Consider the following 15,127-nt stretch of genomic DNA (forward strand, 5'->3'; position numbering starts at 1 on the left):
GTGTAAACAACATCTCTCCTTTGCTGTGTATGTGACTATGGAGCTGTTTGGTGATGTCGTCTATTACGGCCTTCATAGAAGCAACAGGAGATTGTTGCATCCATCTTGAACCCTCAGAACTACAGTGCTATGATGTCACTCACTTCCACAGGCCTTGCAGAGTGTAAACAACAACAACCCAGCTTTGTTGTGTATGTAACCATAGGGATTTGTGATGTCACCTAGAACCTTCACAGCAGCGACAGCTTTATGAGGAGCATCAGCACTGCTCTGCCTGAGCAGAACCATCACCGCCATAGGTTGTCAAATAACCCGGATTTAACCCACACAGGTAAGTCCAATGGGGTGCAGGCATGTCCTCTATGCTTACAGCTTCCCGTGGGGTGTTGGTTTGATACCGTTTGGGGACAGCCAAGGAGGCATCTGCAGGCAACAAAGGTAGGTGTGTGCTTGTGTGTGTGTTTCCTATGCAGATCCTAAGCCCAGTGTCACATGCAAGTAGGAGGAGTAAGAAGGGTTCCTGGCAAATCCGGGGTTATGGATTGCATTTAAAAAGGCCCCGTGGGAGTGCAATGGGCCCCTGTCTTGCTGCTTAGCAATAATGGTATGGGTTTAGGTTCTGCTGTGTGTACTGGTGGTTGACTGCCCCCCAGCCCAGAGTGTGCATGGAAAATTGTCTGGCAGCCTCCCTGACAGCAAGCAGTGATAGTGCCCATGAAGGGGACCTTGTTGGGCCCGCCCCTTTCACGGTTATCGCTTCTCGGCCTTTTGGCTAAGATCAAGTGTAGTATCTGTTCTTATCAGTTTAATATCTGATACGTCCCCTATCTGGGGACCATATATTAAATGGATTTTTGAGAACGGGGGCCGATTTCGAAGCTTGCTTCCGTCGCCCTATGCATTGACCCGATATGGCAGTATCTTCGGGTACAGTGCACCACCCCCTTACAGGGTTAAAAAGAAAGATTCCTACTTTCATTGCTACCTGCTTGCTGGCTAGCCAGCTAGCCAGCCCTGTGGGCCTTGCTGCTGCTGCAGCCAAAAAACAAAAGGTGGTGCTTCTGCTGCTTCTGCTTCTGCTTGTGTCTGGCCCCTGTTGGAGCGTCCAGGCACAGGACTTCTGCTGCTGCTGACTAAATGGCCTCCTTAATTGGATCATTTGAGTAGCCAGCACACCTGTGCAGGTAGGGCATGACATGATAGGCAGCTGCCTTGATAGCGGGTGGGTGCTGAATGTTCCTAATTGACAAAATAAGATTAATGCTTATGAAGAAATATAAAATCTCATCCCTTCCCCAATATCGCGCCACACCCCTACCCCTTAATTCCCTGGTTGAACTTGATGGACATATGTCTTTTTTCGACCGTACTAACTATGTAACTATGTAACATAACATGGGGGGGGGGGTCTCCTGGCTGTTCACACAGGTGTGTCATTGCTGTACATTGACCATGCATTGCTTCTGTGGTATTGCAAAGGCAAAGACAAATGCTTCCAGCCATCCATTGCACTAATGGATTGGTCATCAGCTGGCTGTCTATGTCCCGCATCAATATAGACCAAAGTACAGAGGGTTAGGCTATGCTATTGTGCACCTACCTGATGCATCAGAAGGTGCGAGGCCCTTGCTAAATTCTGTGCACAGACTTTGAGATCTATGCTTTAGACTGTATCTAAACCTGCTCCAACATGGACTGACATTCTGGCCTACTTTCAGCCGATGCGACTTGTCTGTCGCTGAACAGTCGCTTTTTATGTATTCAGCACCTATGTATAATGTTGTAAAAATGCTCTAGAAGCTAAAGTCGCAGAAATGTCACACATATTTGGCCTGCAACTTTCTGTGCGACAAATTCAGACAGGAAAAATCAGTATAAATCCTTAGAAAATTATCCCCCAGTGTCTCCATCTGCTGGCGGTATTGAATAAGCATTGCTGCACTGATGGGGTATGCATTAGACGAAAAAAAAGAAGAAAAAGAAGAATAATACGCCCAGAAAAGAGGCGAAAAGGAGAAAAACGTAAAAAAACGTGAAAAAAAAGTAAGAGGAAGAGAAGGGAAAAAAAGGTGGAAATGGGTTTAAAAGTGATTTCGGCGGAGAAATATATATATATATATATATATATATATATATATATATATATATATGCGCACACACACACATAGATATAAACGTATTCTCCGTTGAGATATTGCAGCCGCTGCTGTGTCCAGGCCCAGGAGCCTTAGCACTGTGCTGTGATGTCACTCAATACCACTGACATCACTAGGTGTAAACAACATCTCTCCTTTGCTGTGTATGTGACTATGGAGCTGTTTGGTGATGTCGTCTATTACGGCCTTCATAGAAGCAACAGGAGATTGTTGCATCCATCTTGAACCCTCAGAACTACAGTGCTATGATGTCACTCACTTCCACAGGCCTTGCAGAGTGTAAACAACAACAACCCAGCTTTGTTGTGTATGTAACCATAGGGATTTGTGATGTCACCTAGAACCTTCACAGCAGCGACAGCTTTATGAGGAGCATCAGCACTGCTCTGCCTGAGCAGAACCATCACCGCCATAGGTTGTCAAATAACCCGGATTTAACCCACACAGGTAAGTCCAATGGGGTGCAGGCATGTCCTCTATGCTTACAGCTTCCCGTGGGTGTTGGTTTGATACCGTTTGGGGACAGCCAAGGAGGCATCTGCAGGCAACAAAGGTAGGTGTGTGCTTGTGTGTGTGTTTCCTATGCAGATCCTAAGCCCAGTGTCACATGCAAGTAGGAGGAGTAAGAAGGGTTCCTGGCAAATCCGGGTTATGGATTGCATTTAAAAAGGCCCCGTGGGAGTGCAATGGGCCCCTGTCTTGCTGCTTAGCAATAATGGTATGGGTTTAGGTTCTGCTGTGTGTACTGGTGGTTGACTGCCCCCCAGCCCAGAGTGTGCATGGAAAATTGTCTGGCAGCCTCCCTGACAGCAAGCAGTGATAGTGCCCATGAAGGGGACCTTGTTGGGCCCGCCCCTTTCACGGTTATCGCTTCTCGGCCTTTTGGCTAAGATCAAGTGTAGTATCTGTTCTTATCAGTTTAATATCTGATACGTCCCCTATCTGGGGACCATATATTAAATGGATTTTTGAGAACGGGGGCCGATTTCGAAGCTTGCTTCCGTCGCCCTATGCATTGACCCGATATGGCAGTATCTTCGGGTACAGTGCACCACCCCCTTACAGGGTTAAAAAGAAAGATTCCTACTTTCATTGCTACCTGCTTGCTGGCTAGCCAGCTAGCCAGCCCTGTGGGCCTTGCTGCTGCTGCAGCCAAAAAACAAAAGGTGGTGCTGCTGCTGCTTCTGCTGCTTCTGCTTCTGCTTGTGTCTGGCCCCTGTTGGAGCGTCCAGGCACAGGACTTCTGCTGCTGCTGACTAAATGGCCTCCTTAATTGGATCATTTGAGTAGCCAGCACACCTGTGCAGGTAGGGCATGACATGATAGGCAGCTGCCTTGATAGCGGGTGGGTGCTGAATGTTCCTAATTGACAAAATAAGATTAATGCTAATGAAGAAATATAAAATCTCATCCCTTCCCCAATATCGCGCCACACCCCTACCCCTTAATTCCCTGGTTGAACTTGATGGACATATGTCTTTTTTCGACCGTACTAACTATGTAACTATGTAACATAACATGGGGGGGGGGGGGGTCTCCTGGCTGTTCACACAGGTGTGTCATTGCTGTACATTGACCATGCATTGCTTCTGTGGTATTGCAAAGGCAAAGACAAATGCTTCCAGCCATCCATTGCACTAATGGATTGGTCATCAGCTGGCTGTCTATGTCCCGCATCAATATAGACCAAAGTACAGAGGGTTAGGCTATGCTATTGTGCACCTACCTGATGCATCAGAAGGTGCGAGGCCCTTGCTAAATTCTGTGCACAGACTTTGAGATCTATGCTTTAGACTGTATCTAAACCTGCTCCAACATGGACTGACATTCTGGCCTACTTTCAGCCGATGCGACTTGTCTGTCGCTGAACAGTCGCTTTTTATGTATTCAGCACCTATGTATAATGTTGTAAAAATGCTCTAGAAGCTAAAGTCGCAGAAATGTCACACATATTTGGCCTGCAACTTTCTGTGCGACAAATTCAGACAGGAAAAATCAGTATAAATCCTTAGAAAATTATCCCCCAGTGTCTCCATCTGCTGGCGGTATTGAATAAGCATTGCTGCACTGATGGGGTATGCATTAGACGAAAAAAAAGAAGAAAAAGAAGAATAATACGCCCAGAAAAGAGGCGAAAAGGAGAAAAACGTAAAAAAACGTGAAAAAAAAGTAAGAGGAAGAGAAGGGAAAAAAAGGTGGAAATGGGTTTAAAAGTGATTTCGGCGGAGAAATATATATATATATATATATATATATATATATATATATATATGCGCACACACACATAGATATAAACGTATTCTCCGTTGAGATATTGCAGCCGCTGCTGTGTCCAGGCCCAGGAGCCTTAGCACTGTGCTGTGATGTCACTCAATACCACTGACATCACTAGGTGTAAACAACATCTCTCCTTTGCTGTGTATGTGACTATGGAGCTGTTTGGTGATGTCGTCTATTACGGCCTTCATAGAAGCAACAGGAGATTGTTGCATCCATCTTGAACCCTCAGAACTACAGTGCTATGATGTCACTCACTTCCACAGGCCTTGCAGAGTGTAAACAACAACAACCCAGCTTTGTTGTGTATGTAACCATAGGGATTTGTGATGTCACCTAGAACCTTCACAGCAGCGACAGCTTTATGAGGAGCATCAGCACTGCTCTGCCTGAGCAGAACCATCACCGCCATAGGTTGTCAAATAACCCGGATTTAACCCACACAGGTAAGTCCAATGGGGTGCAGGCATGTCCTCTATGCTTACAGCTTCCCGTGGGTGTTGGTTTGATACCGTTTGGGGACAGCCAAGGAGGCATCTGCAGGCAACAAAGGTAGGTGTGTGCTTGTGTGTGTGTTTCCTATGCAGATCCTAAGCCCAGTGTCACATGCAAGTAGGAGGAGTAAGAAGGGTTCCTGGCAAATCCGGGTTATGGATTGCATTTAAAAAGGCCCCGTGGGAGTGCAATGGGCCCCTGTCTTGCTGCTTAGCAATAATGGTATGGGTTTAGGTTCTGCTGTGTGTACTGGTGGTTGACTGCCCCCCAGCCCAGAGTGTGCATGGAAAATTGTCTGGCAGCCTCCCTGACAGCAAGCAGTGATAGTGCCCATGAAGGGGACCTTGTTGGGCCCGCCCCTTTCACGGTTATCGCTTCTCGGCCTTTTGGCTAAGATCAAGTGTAGTATCTGTTCTTATCAGTTTAATATCTGATACGTCCCCTATCTGGGGACCATATATTAAATGGATTTTTGAGAACGGGGGCCGATTTCGAAGCTTGCTTCCGTCGCCCTATGCATTGACCCGATATGGCAGTATCTTCGGGTACAGTGCACCACCCCCTTACAGGGTTAAAAAGAAAGATTCCTACTTTCATTGCTACCTGCTTGCTGGCTAGCCAGCTAGCCAGCCCTGTGGGCCTTGCTGCTGCTGCAGCCAAAAAACAAAAGGTGGTGCTGCTGCTGCTTCTGCTGCTTCTGCTTCTGCTTGTGTCTGGCCCCTGTTGGAGCGTCCAGGCACAGGACTTCTGCTGCTGCTGACTAAATGGCCTCCTTAATTGGATCATTTGAGTAGCCAGCACACCTGTGCAGGTAGGGCATGACATGATAGGCAGCTGCCTTGATAGCGGGTGGGTGCTGAATGTTCCTAATTGACAAAATAAGATTAATGCTTATGAAGAAATATAAAATCTCATCCCTTCCCCAATATCGCGCCACACCCCTACCCCTTAATTCCCTGGTTGAACTTGATGGACATATGTCTTTTTTCGACCGTACTAACTATGTAACTATGTAACATAACATGGGGGGGGGGGGTCTCCTGGCTGTTCACACAGGTGTGTCATTGCTGTACATTGACCATGCATTGCTTCTGTGGTATTGCAAAGGCAAAGACAAATGCTTCCAGCCATCCATTGCACTAATGGATTGGTCATCAGCTGGCTGTCTATGTCCCGCATCAATATAGACCAAAGTACAGAGGGTTAGGCTATGCTATTGTGCACCTACCTGATGCATCAGAAGGTGCGAGGCCCTTGCTAAATTCTGTGCACAGACTTTGAGATCTATGCTTTAGACTGTATCTAAACCTGCTCCAACATGGACTGACATTCTGGCCTACTTTCAGCCGATGCGACTTGTCTGTCGCTGAACAGTCGCTTTTTATGTATTCAGCACCTATGTATAATGTTGTAAAAATGCTCTAGAAGCTAAAGTCGCAGAAATGTCACACATATTTGGCCTGCAACTTTCTGTGCGACAAATTCAGACAGGAAAAATCAGTATAAATCCTTAGAAAATTATCCCCCAGTGTCTCCATCTGCTGGCGGTATTGAATAAGCATTGCTGCACTGATGGGGTATGCATTAGACGAAAAAAAAGAAGAAAAAGAAGAAGAATACGCCCAGAAAAGAGGCGAAAAGGAGAAAAACGTAAAAAAACGTGAAAAAAAAGTAAGAGGAAGAGAAGGGAAAAAAAGGTGGAAATGGGTTTAAAAGTGATTTCGGCGGAGAAATATATATATATATATATATATATATATATATATATATATATATATATATATATATATGCGCACACACACACATAGATATAAACGTATTCTCCGTTGAGATATTGCAGCCGCTGCTGTGTCCAGGCCCAGGAGCCTTAGCACTGTGCTGTGATGTCACTCAATACCACTGACATCACTAGGTGTAAACAACATCTCTCCTTTGCTGTGTATGTGACTATGGAGCTGTTTGGTGATGTCGTCTATTACGGCCTTCATAGAAGCAACAGGAGATTGTTGCATCCATCTTGAACCCTCAGAACTACAGTGCTATGATGTCACTCACTTCCACAGGCCTTGCAGAGTGTAAACAACAACAACCCAGCTTTGTTGTGTATGTAACCATAGGGATTTGTGATGTCACCTAGAACCTTCACAGCAGCGACAGCTTTATGAGGAGCATCAGCACTGCTCTGCCTGAGCAGAACCATCACCGCCATAGGTTGTCAAATAACCCGGATTTAACCCACACAGGTAAGTCCAATGGGGTGCAGGCATGTCCTCTATGCTTACAGCTTCCCGTGGGTGTTGGTTTGATACCGTTTGGGGACAGCCAAGGAGGCATCTGCAGGCAACAAAGGTAGGTGTGTGCTTGTGTGTGTGTTTCCTATGCAGATCCTAAGCCCAGTGTCACATGCAAGTAGGAGGAGTAAGAAGGGTTCCTGGCAAATCCGGGTTATGGATTGCATTTAAAAAGGCCCCGTGGGAGTGCAATGGGCCCCTGTCTTGCTGCTTAGCAATAATGGTATGGGTTTAGGTTCTGCTGTGTGTACTGGTGGTTGACTGCCCCCCAGCCCAGAGTGTGCATGGAAAATTGTCTGGCAGCCTCCCTGACAGCAAGCAGTGATAGTGCCCATGAAGGGGACCTTGTTGGGCCCGCCCCTTTCACGGTTATCGCTTCTCGGCCTTTTGGCTAAGATCAAGTGTAGTATCTGTTCTTATCAGTTTAATATCTGATACGTCCCCTATCTGGGGACCATATATTAAATGGATTTTTGAGAACGGGGGCCGATTTCGAAGCTTGCTTCCGTCGCCCTATGCATTGACCCGATATGGCAGTATCTTCGGGTACAGTGCACCACCCCCTTACAGGGTTAAAAAGAAAGATTCCTACTTTCATTGCTACCTGCTTGCTGGCTAGCCAGCTAGCCAGCCCTGTGGGCCTTGCTGCTGCTGCAGCCAAAAAACAAAAGGTGGTGCTGCTGCTGCTTCTGCTGCTTCTGCTTCTGCTTGTGTCTGGCCCCTGTTGGAGCGTCCAGGCACAGGACTTCTGCTGCTGCTGACTAAATGGCCTCCTTAATTGGATCATTTGAGTAGCCAGCACACCTGTGCAGGTAGGGCATGACATGATAGGCAGCTGCCTTGATAGCGGGTGGGTGCTGAATGTTCCTAATTGACAAAATAAGATTAATGCTTATGAAGAAATATAAAATCTCATCCCTTCCCCAATATCGCGCCACACCCCTACCCCTTAATTCCCTGGTTGAACTTGATGGACATATGTCTTTTTTCGACCGTACTAACTATGTAACTATGTAACATAACATGGGGGGGGGGGTCTCCTGGCTGTTCACACAGGTGTGTCATTGCTGTACATTGACCATGCATTGCTTCTGTGGTATTGCAAAGGCAAAGACAAATGCTTCCAGCCATCCATTGCACTAATGGATTGGTCATCAGCTGGCTGTCTATGTCCCGCATCAATATAGACCAAAGTACAGAGGGTTAGGCTATGCTATTGTGCACCTACCTGATGCATCAGAAGGTGCGAGGCCCTTGCTAAATTCTGTGCACAGACTTTGAGATCTATGCTTTAGACTGTATCTAAACCTGCTCCAACATGGACTGACATTCTGGCCTACTTTCAGCCGATGCGACTTGTCTGTCGCTGAACAGTCGCTTTTTACGTATTCAGCACCTATGTATAATGTTGTAAAAATGCTCTAGAAGCTAAAGTCGCAGAAATGTCACACATATTTGGCCTGCAACTTTCTGTGCGACAAATTCAGACAGGAAAAATCAGTATAAATCCTTAGAAAATTATCCCCCAGTGTCTCCATCTGCTGGCGGTATTGAATAAGCATTGCTGCACTGATGGGGTATGCATTAGACGAAAAAAAAGAAGAAAAAGAAGAATAATACGCCCAGAAAAGAGGCGAAAAGGAGAAAAACGTAAAAAAACGTGAAAAAAAAGTAAGAGGAAGAGAAGGGAAAAAAAGGTGGAAATGGGTTTAAAAGTGATTTCGGCGGAGAAATATATATATATATATATATATATATATATAAAAAGCAAAATCATCGGTAGTTGCAGTATCTTGTAATACCTTTTTTATTGGACTAACAAGATTTTGTAGAGACAAGCTTTCGGGATTCCTCCCTTTATCAAGTCATAAGCATTTCTGAGCTCACAAGGAGAAAACACAGGTTCTATCTCACAAAATATGCAGGGGTTAAAACAACATTAGTGGAGAATGGACATTAAGTTGGGCCATAAATTGTATAGCAATAGGACGATAGATACAGATAAGGATGAGGAGGGGGGGGGGGGGGCTGGAGAGCAGAGGTGAGAATAGTGGTTACGCTGGACAGACAATTTTACTACAGAACCATAGACTGAAGATAAGTAGGACTTATCCCCAAGGGATTAAGGATCAAAAATCCAGTTGCTACAACGCATAACTCGCAATATGCTCAAGATCTCTGCCTCAGTCTATGGTTCTGTAGTAAAATTGTCTGTCCAGCGTAACCACTATTCTCACCTCTGCTCTCCAGCCCCCCCCCCCCCCTCCTCATCCTTATCTGTATCTATCGTCCTATTGCTATACAATTTATGGCCCAACTTAATGTCCATTCTCCACTAATGTTGTTTTAACCCCTGCATATTTTGTGAGATAGAACCTGTGTTTTCTCCTTGTGAGCTCAGAAATGCTTATGACTTGATAAAGGGAGGAATCCCGAAAGCTTGTCTCTACAAAATCTTGTTAGTCCAATAAAAAAGGTATTACAAGATACTGCAACTACCGATGATTTTGCTTTTTGCATCACTGGACTAATACGGCTACTCCTAACTAATCTATATATATATATATATATATATATATATATATATATGCGCACACACACACATAGATATAAACGTATTCTCCGTTGAGATATTGCAGCCGCTGCTGTGTCCAGGCCCAGGAGCCTTAGCACTGTGCTGTGATGTCACTCAATACCACTGACATCACTAGGTGTAAACAACATCTCTCCTTTGCTGTGTATGTGACTATGGAGCTGTTTGGTGATGTCGTCTATTACGGCCTTCATAGAAGCAACAGGAGATTGTTGCATCCATCTTGAACCCTCAGAACTACAGTGCTATGATGTCACTCACTTCCACAGGCCTTGCAGAGTGTAAACAACAACAACCCAGCTTTGTTGTGTATGTAACCATAGGGATTTGTGATGTCACCTAGAACCTTCACAGCAGCGACAGCTTTATGAGGAGCATCAGCACTGCTCTGCCTGAGCAGAACCATCACCGCCATAGGTTGTCAAATAACCCGGATTTAACCCACACAGGTAAGTCCAATGGGGTGCAGGCATGTCCTCTATGCTTACAGCTTCCCGTGGGTGTTGGTTTGATACCGTTTGGGGACAGCCAAGGAGGCATCTGCAGGCAACAAAGGTAGGTGTGTGCTTGTGTGTGTGTTTCCTATGCAGATCCTAAGCCCAGTGTCACATGCAAGTAGGAGGAGTAAGAAGGGTTCCTGGCAAATCCGGGTTATGGATTGCATTTAAAAAGGCCCCGTGGGAGTGCAATGGGCCCCTGTCTTGCTGCTTAGCAATAATGGTATGGGTTTAGGTTCTGCTGTGTGTACTGGTGGTTGACTGCCCCCCAGCCCAGAGTGTGCATGGAAAATTGTCTGGCAGCCTCCCTGACAGCAAGCAGTGATAGTGCCCATGAAGGGGACCTTGTTGGGCCCGCCCCTTTCACGGTTATCGCTTCTCGGCCTTTTGGCTAAGATCAAGTGTAGTATCTGTTCTTATCAGTTTAATATCTGATACGTCCCCTATCTGGGGACCATATATTAAATGGATTTTTGAGAACGGGGGCCGATTTCGAAGCTTGCTTCCGTCGCCCTATGCATTGACCCGATATGGCAGTATCTTCGGGTACAGTGCACCACCCCCTTACAGGGTTAAAAAGAAAGATTCCTACTTTCATTGCTACCTGCTTGCTGGCTAGCCAGCTAGCCAGCCCTGTGGGCCTTGCTGCTGCTGCAGCCAAAAAACAAAAGGTGGTGCTGCTGCTGCTTCTGCTGCTTCTGCTTCTGCTTGTGTCTGGCCCCTGTTGGAGTGTCCAGGCACAGGACTTCTGCTGCTGCTGACTAAATGGCCTCCTTAATTGGATCATTTGAGTAGCCAGTACACCTGTGCAGGTAGGGCATGACATGATAGGCAGCTGCCTTGATAGCGGGTGGGTGCTGAATGTTCCTAATTGACAAAATAAGATTAATGCTTATGAAGAAATATAAAATCTCATCCCTTCCCCAATATCGCGCCACACCCCTACCCCTTAATTCCCTGGTTGAACTTGATGGACATATGTCTTTTTTCGACCGTACTAACTATGTAACTATGTAACATAACATGGGGGGGGGGTCTCCTGGCTGTTCACACAGGTGTGTCATTGCTGTACATTGACCATGCATTGCTTCTGTGGTATTGCAAAGGCAAAGACAAATGCTTCCAGCCATCCATTGCACTAATGGATTGGTCATCAGCTGGCTGTCTATGTCCCGCATCAATATAGACCAAAGTACAGAGGGTTAGGCTATGCTATTGTGCACCTACCTGATGCATCAGAAGGTGCGAGGCCCTTGCTAAATTCTGTGCACAGACTTTGAGATCTATGCTTTAGACTGTATCTAAACCTGCTCCAACATGGACTGACATTCTGGCCTACTTTCAGCCGATGCGACTTGTCTGTCGCTGAACAGTCGCTTTTTATGTATTCAGCACCTATGTATAATGTTGTAAAAATGCTCTAGAAGCTAAAGTCGCAGAAATGTCACACATATTTGGCCTGCAACTTTCTGTGCGACAAATTCAGACAGGAAAAATCAGTATAAATCCTTAGAAAATTATCCCCCAGTGTCTCCATCTGCTGGCGGTATTGAATAAGCATTGCTGCACTGATGGGGTATGCATTAGACGAAAAAAAAGAAGAAAAAGAAGAATAATACGCCCAGAAAAGAGGCGAAAAGGAGAAAAACGTAAAAAAACGTGAAAAAAAAGTAAGAGGAAGAGAAGGGAAAAAAAGGTGGAAATGGGTTTAAAAGTGATTTCGGCGGAGAAATATATATATATATATATATATATATATATATATATATGCGCACACACACATAGATATAAACGTATTCTCCGTTGAGATATTGCAGCCGCTGCTGTGTCCAGGCCCAGGAGCCTTAGCACTGTGCTGTGATGTCACTCAATACCACTGACATCACTAGGTGTAAACAACATCTCTCCTTTGCTGTGTATGTGACTATGGAGCTGTTTGGTGATGTCGTCTATTACGGCCTTCATAGAAGCAACAGGAGATTGTTGCATCCATCTTGAACCCTCAGAACTACAGTGCTATGATGTCACTCACTTCCACAGGCCTTGCAGAGTGTAAACAACAACAACCCAGCTTTGTTGTGTATGTAACCATAGGGATTTGTGATGTCACCTAGAACCTTCACAGCAGCGACAGCTTTATGAGGAGCATCAGCACTGCTCTGCCTGAGCAGAACCATCACCGCCATAGGTTGTCAAATAACCCGGATTTAACCCACACAGGTAAGTCCAATGGGGTGCAGGCATGTCCTCTATGCTTACAGCTTCCCGTGGGTGTTGGTTTGATACCGTTTGGGGACAGCCAAGGAGGCATCTGCAGGCAACAAAGGTAGGTGTGTGCTTGTGTGTGTGTTTCCTATGCAGATCCTAAGCCCAGTGTCACATGCAAGTAGGAGGAGTAAGAAGGGTTCCTGGCAAATCCGGGTTATGGATTGCATTTAAAAAGGCCCCGTGGGAGTGCAATGGGCCCCTGTCTTGCTGCTTAGCAATAATGGTATGGGTTTAGGTTCTGCTGTGTGTACTGGTGGTTGACTGCCCCCCAGCCCAGAGTGTGCATGGAAAATTGTCTGGCAGCCTCCCTGACAGCAAGCAGTGATAGTGCCCATGAAGGGGACCTTGTTGGGCCCGCCCCTTTCACGGTTATCGCTTCTCGGCCTTTTGGCTAAGATCAAGTGTAGTATCTGTTCTTATCAGTTTAATATCTGATACGTCCCCTATCTGGGGACCATATATTAAATGGATTTTTGAGAACGGGGGCCGATTTCGAAGCTTGCTTCCGTCGCCCTATGCATTGACCCGATATGGCAGTATCTTCGGGTACAGTGCACCACCCCCTTACAGGGTTAAAAAGAAAGATTCCTACTTTCATTGCTACCTGCTTGCTGGCTAGCCAGCTAGCCAGCCCTGTGGGCCTTGCTGCTGCTGCAGCCAAAAAACAAAAGGTGGTGCTGCTGCTGCTTCTGCTGCTTCTGCTTCTGCTTGTGTCTGGCCCCTGTTGGAGCGTCCAGGCACAGGACTTCTGCTGCTGCTGACTAAATGGCCTCCTTAATTGGATCATTTGAGTAGCCAGCACACCTGTGCAGGTAGGGCATGACATGATAGGCAGCTGCCTTGATAGCGGGTGGGTGCTGAATGTTCCTAATTGACAAAATAAGATTAATGCTTATGAAGAAATATAAAATCTCATCCCTTCCCCAATATCGCGCCACACCCCTACCCCTTAATTCCCTGGTTGAACTTGATGGACATATGTCTTTTTTCGACCGTACTAACTATGTAACTATGTAACATAACATGGGGGGGGGGGTCTCCTGGCTGTTCACACAGGTGTGTCATTGCTGTACATTGACCATGCATTGCTTCTGTGGTATTGCAAAGGCAAAGACAAATGCTTCCAGCCATCCATTGCACTAATGGATTGGTCATCAGCTGGCTGTCTATGTCCCGCATCAATATAGACCAAAGTACAGAGGGTTAGGCTATGCTATTGTGCACCTACCTGATGCATCAGAAGGTGCGAGGCCCTTGCTAAATTCTGTGCACAGACTTTGAGATCTATGCTTTAGACTGTATCTAAACCTGCTCCAACATGGACTGACATTCTGGCCTACTTTCAGCCGATGCGACTTGTCTGTCGCTGAACAGTCGCTTTTTATGTATTCAGCACCTATGTATAATGTTGTAAAAATGCTCTAGAAGCTAAAGTCGCAGAAATGTCACACATATTTGGCCTGCAACTTTCTGTGCGACAAATTCAGACAGGAAAAATCAGTATAAATCCTTAGAAAATTATCCCCCAGTGTCTCCATCTGCTGGCGGTATTGAATAAGCATTGCTGCACTGATGGGGTATGCATTAGACGAAAAAAAAGAAGAAAAAGAAGAATAATACGCCCAGAAAAGAGGCGAAAAGGAGAAAAACGTAAAAAAACGTGAAAAAAAAGTAAGAGGAAGAGAAGGGAAAAAAAGGTGGAAATGGGTTTAAAAGTGATTTCGGCGGAGAAATATATATATATATATATATATATATATATATATATATATATATATATATGCGCACACACACACATAGATATAAACGTATTCTCCGTTGAGATATTGCAGCCGCTGCTGTGTCCAGGCCCAGGAGCCTTAGCACTGTGCTGTGATGTCACTCAATACCACTGACATCACTAGGTGTAAACAACATCTCTCCTTTGCTGTGTATGTGACTATGGAGCTGTTTGGTGATGTCGTCTATTACGGCCTTCATAGAAGCAACAGGAGATTGTTGCATCCATCTAGAACCCTCAGAACTACAGTGCTATGATGTCACTCACTTCCACAGGCCTTGCAGAGTGTAAACAACAACAACCCAGCTTTGTTGTGTATGTAACCATAGGGATTTGTGATGTCACCTAGAACCTTCACAGCAGCGACAGCTTTATGAGGAGCATCAGCACTGCTCTGCCTGAGCAGAACCATCACCGCCATAGGTTGTCAAATAACCCGGATTTAACCCACACAGGTAAGTCCAATGGGGTGCAGGCATGTCCTCTATGCTTACAGCTTCCCGTGGGTGTTGGTTTGATACCGTTTGGGGACAGCCAAGGAGGCATCTGCAGGCAACAAAGGTAGGTGTGTGCTTGTGTGTGTGTTTCCTATGCAGATCCTAAGCCCAGTGTCACATGCAAGTAGGAGGAGTAAGAAGGGTTCCTGGCAAATCCGGGTTATGGATTGCATTTAAAAAGGCCCCGTGGGAGTGCAATGGGCCCCTGTCTTGCTGCTTAGCAATAATGGTATGGGTTTAGGTTCTGCTGTGTGTACTGGTGGTTGACTGCCC

General features: G+C 45.8%; 6 non-coding genes across 6 annotated transcripts; all 6 read left to right on the top strand.

The window, feature by feature from the left end:
• Window positions 1-752: 752 nt before the first annotated feature.
• Window positions 753-943, top strand: LOC130324963 (U2 spliceosomal RNA). The gene has a single exon (XR_008869864.1). It is a non-coding gene; the product is annotated as a U2 spliceosomal RNA (small nuclear RNA).
• Window positions 944-3,022: 2,079 nt separating this feature from the next.
• LOC130324964 (U2 spliceosomal RNA) lies at window positions 3,023-3,213 on the top strand. Its single transcript, XR_008869865.1, has one exon. It is a non-coding gene; the product is annotated as a U2 spliceosomal RNA (small nuclear RNA).
• Window positions 3,214-5,298: 2,085 nt separating this feature from the next.
• LOC130324965 (U2 spliceosomal RNA) lies at window positions 5,299-5,489 on the top strand. Its single transcript, XR_008869866.1, has one exon. It is a non-coding gene; the product is annotated as a U2 spliceosomal RNA (small nuclear RNA).
• Window positions 5,490-7,590: 2,101 nt separating this feature from the next.
• LOC130324966 (U2 spliceosomal RNA) lies at window positions 7,591-7,781 on the top strand. The gene has a single exon (XR_008869867.1). It is a non-coding gene; the product is annotated as a U2 spliceosomal RNA (small nuclear RNA).
• Window positions 7,782-10,680: 2,899 nt separating this feature from the next.
• On the top strand, window positions 10,681-10,871 carry LOC130324952 (U2 spliceosomal RNA). Its single transcript, XR_008869855.1, has one exon. It is a non-coding gene; the product is annotated as a U2 spliceosomal RNA (small nuclear RNA).
• Window positions 10,872-12,948: 2,077 nt separating this feature from the next.
• LOC130324953 (U2 spliceosomal RNA) lies at window positions 12,949-13,139 on the top strand. The gene has a single exon (XR_008869856.1). It is a non-coding gene; the product is annotated as a U2 spliceosomal RNA (small nuclear RNA).
• Window positions 13,140-15,127: the final 1,988 nt, after the last annotated feature.

The sequence above is a fragment of the Hyla sarda genome, unplaced genomic scaffold, assembly GCF_029499605.1.
Source record: "Hyla sarda isolate aHylSar1 unplaced genomic scaffold, aHylSar1.hap1 scaffold_2687, whole genome shotgun sequence".
Lineage (NCBI taxonomy): Eukaryota > Metazoa > Chordata > Amphibia > Anura > Hylidae > Hyla > Hyla sarda.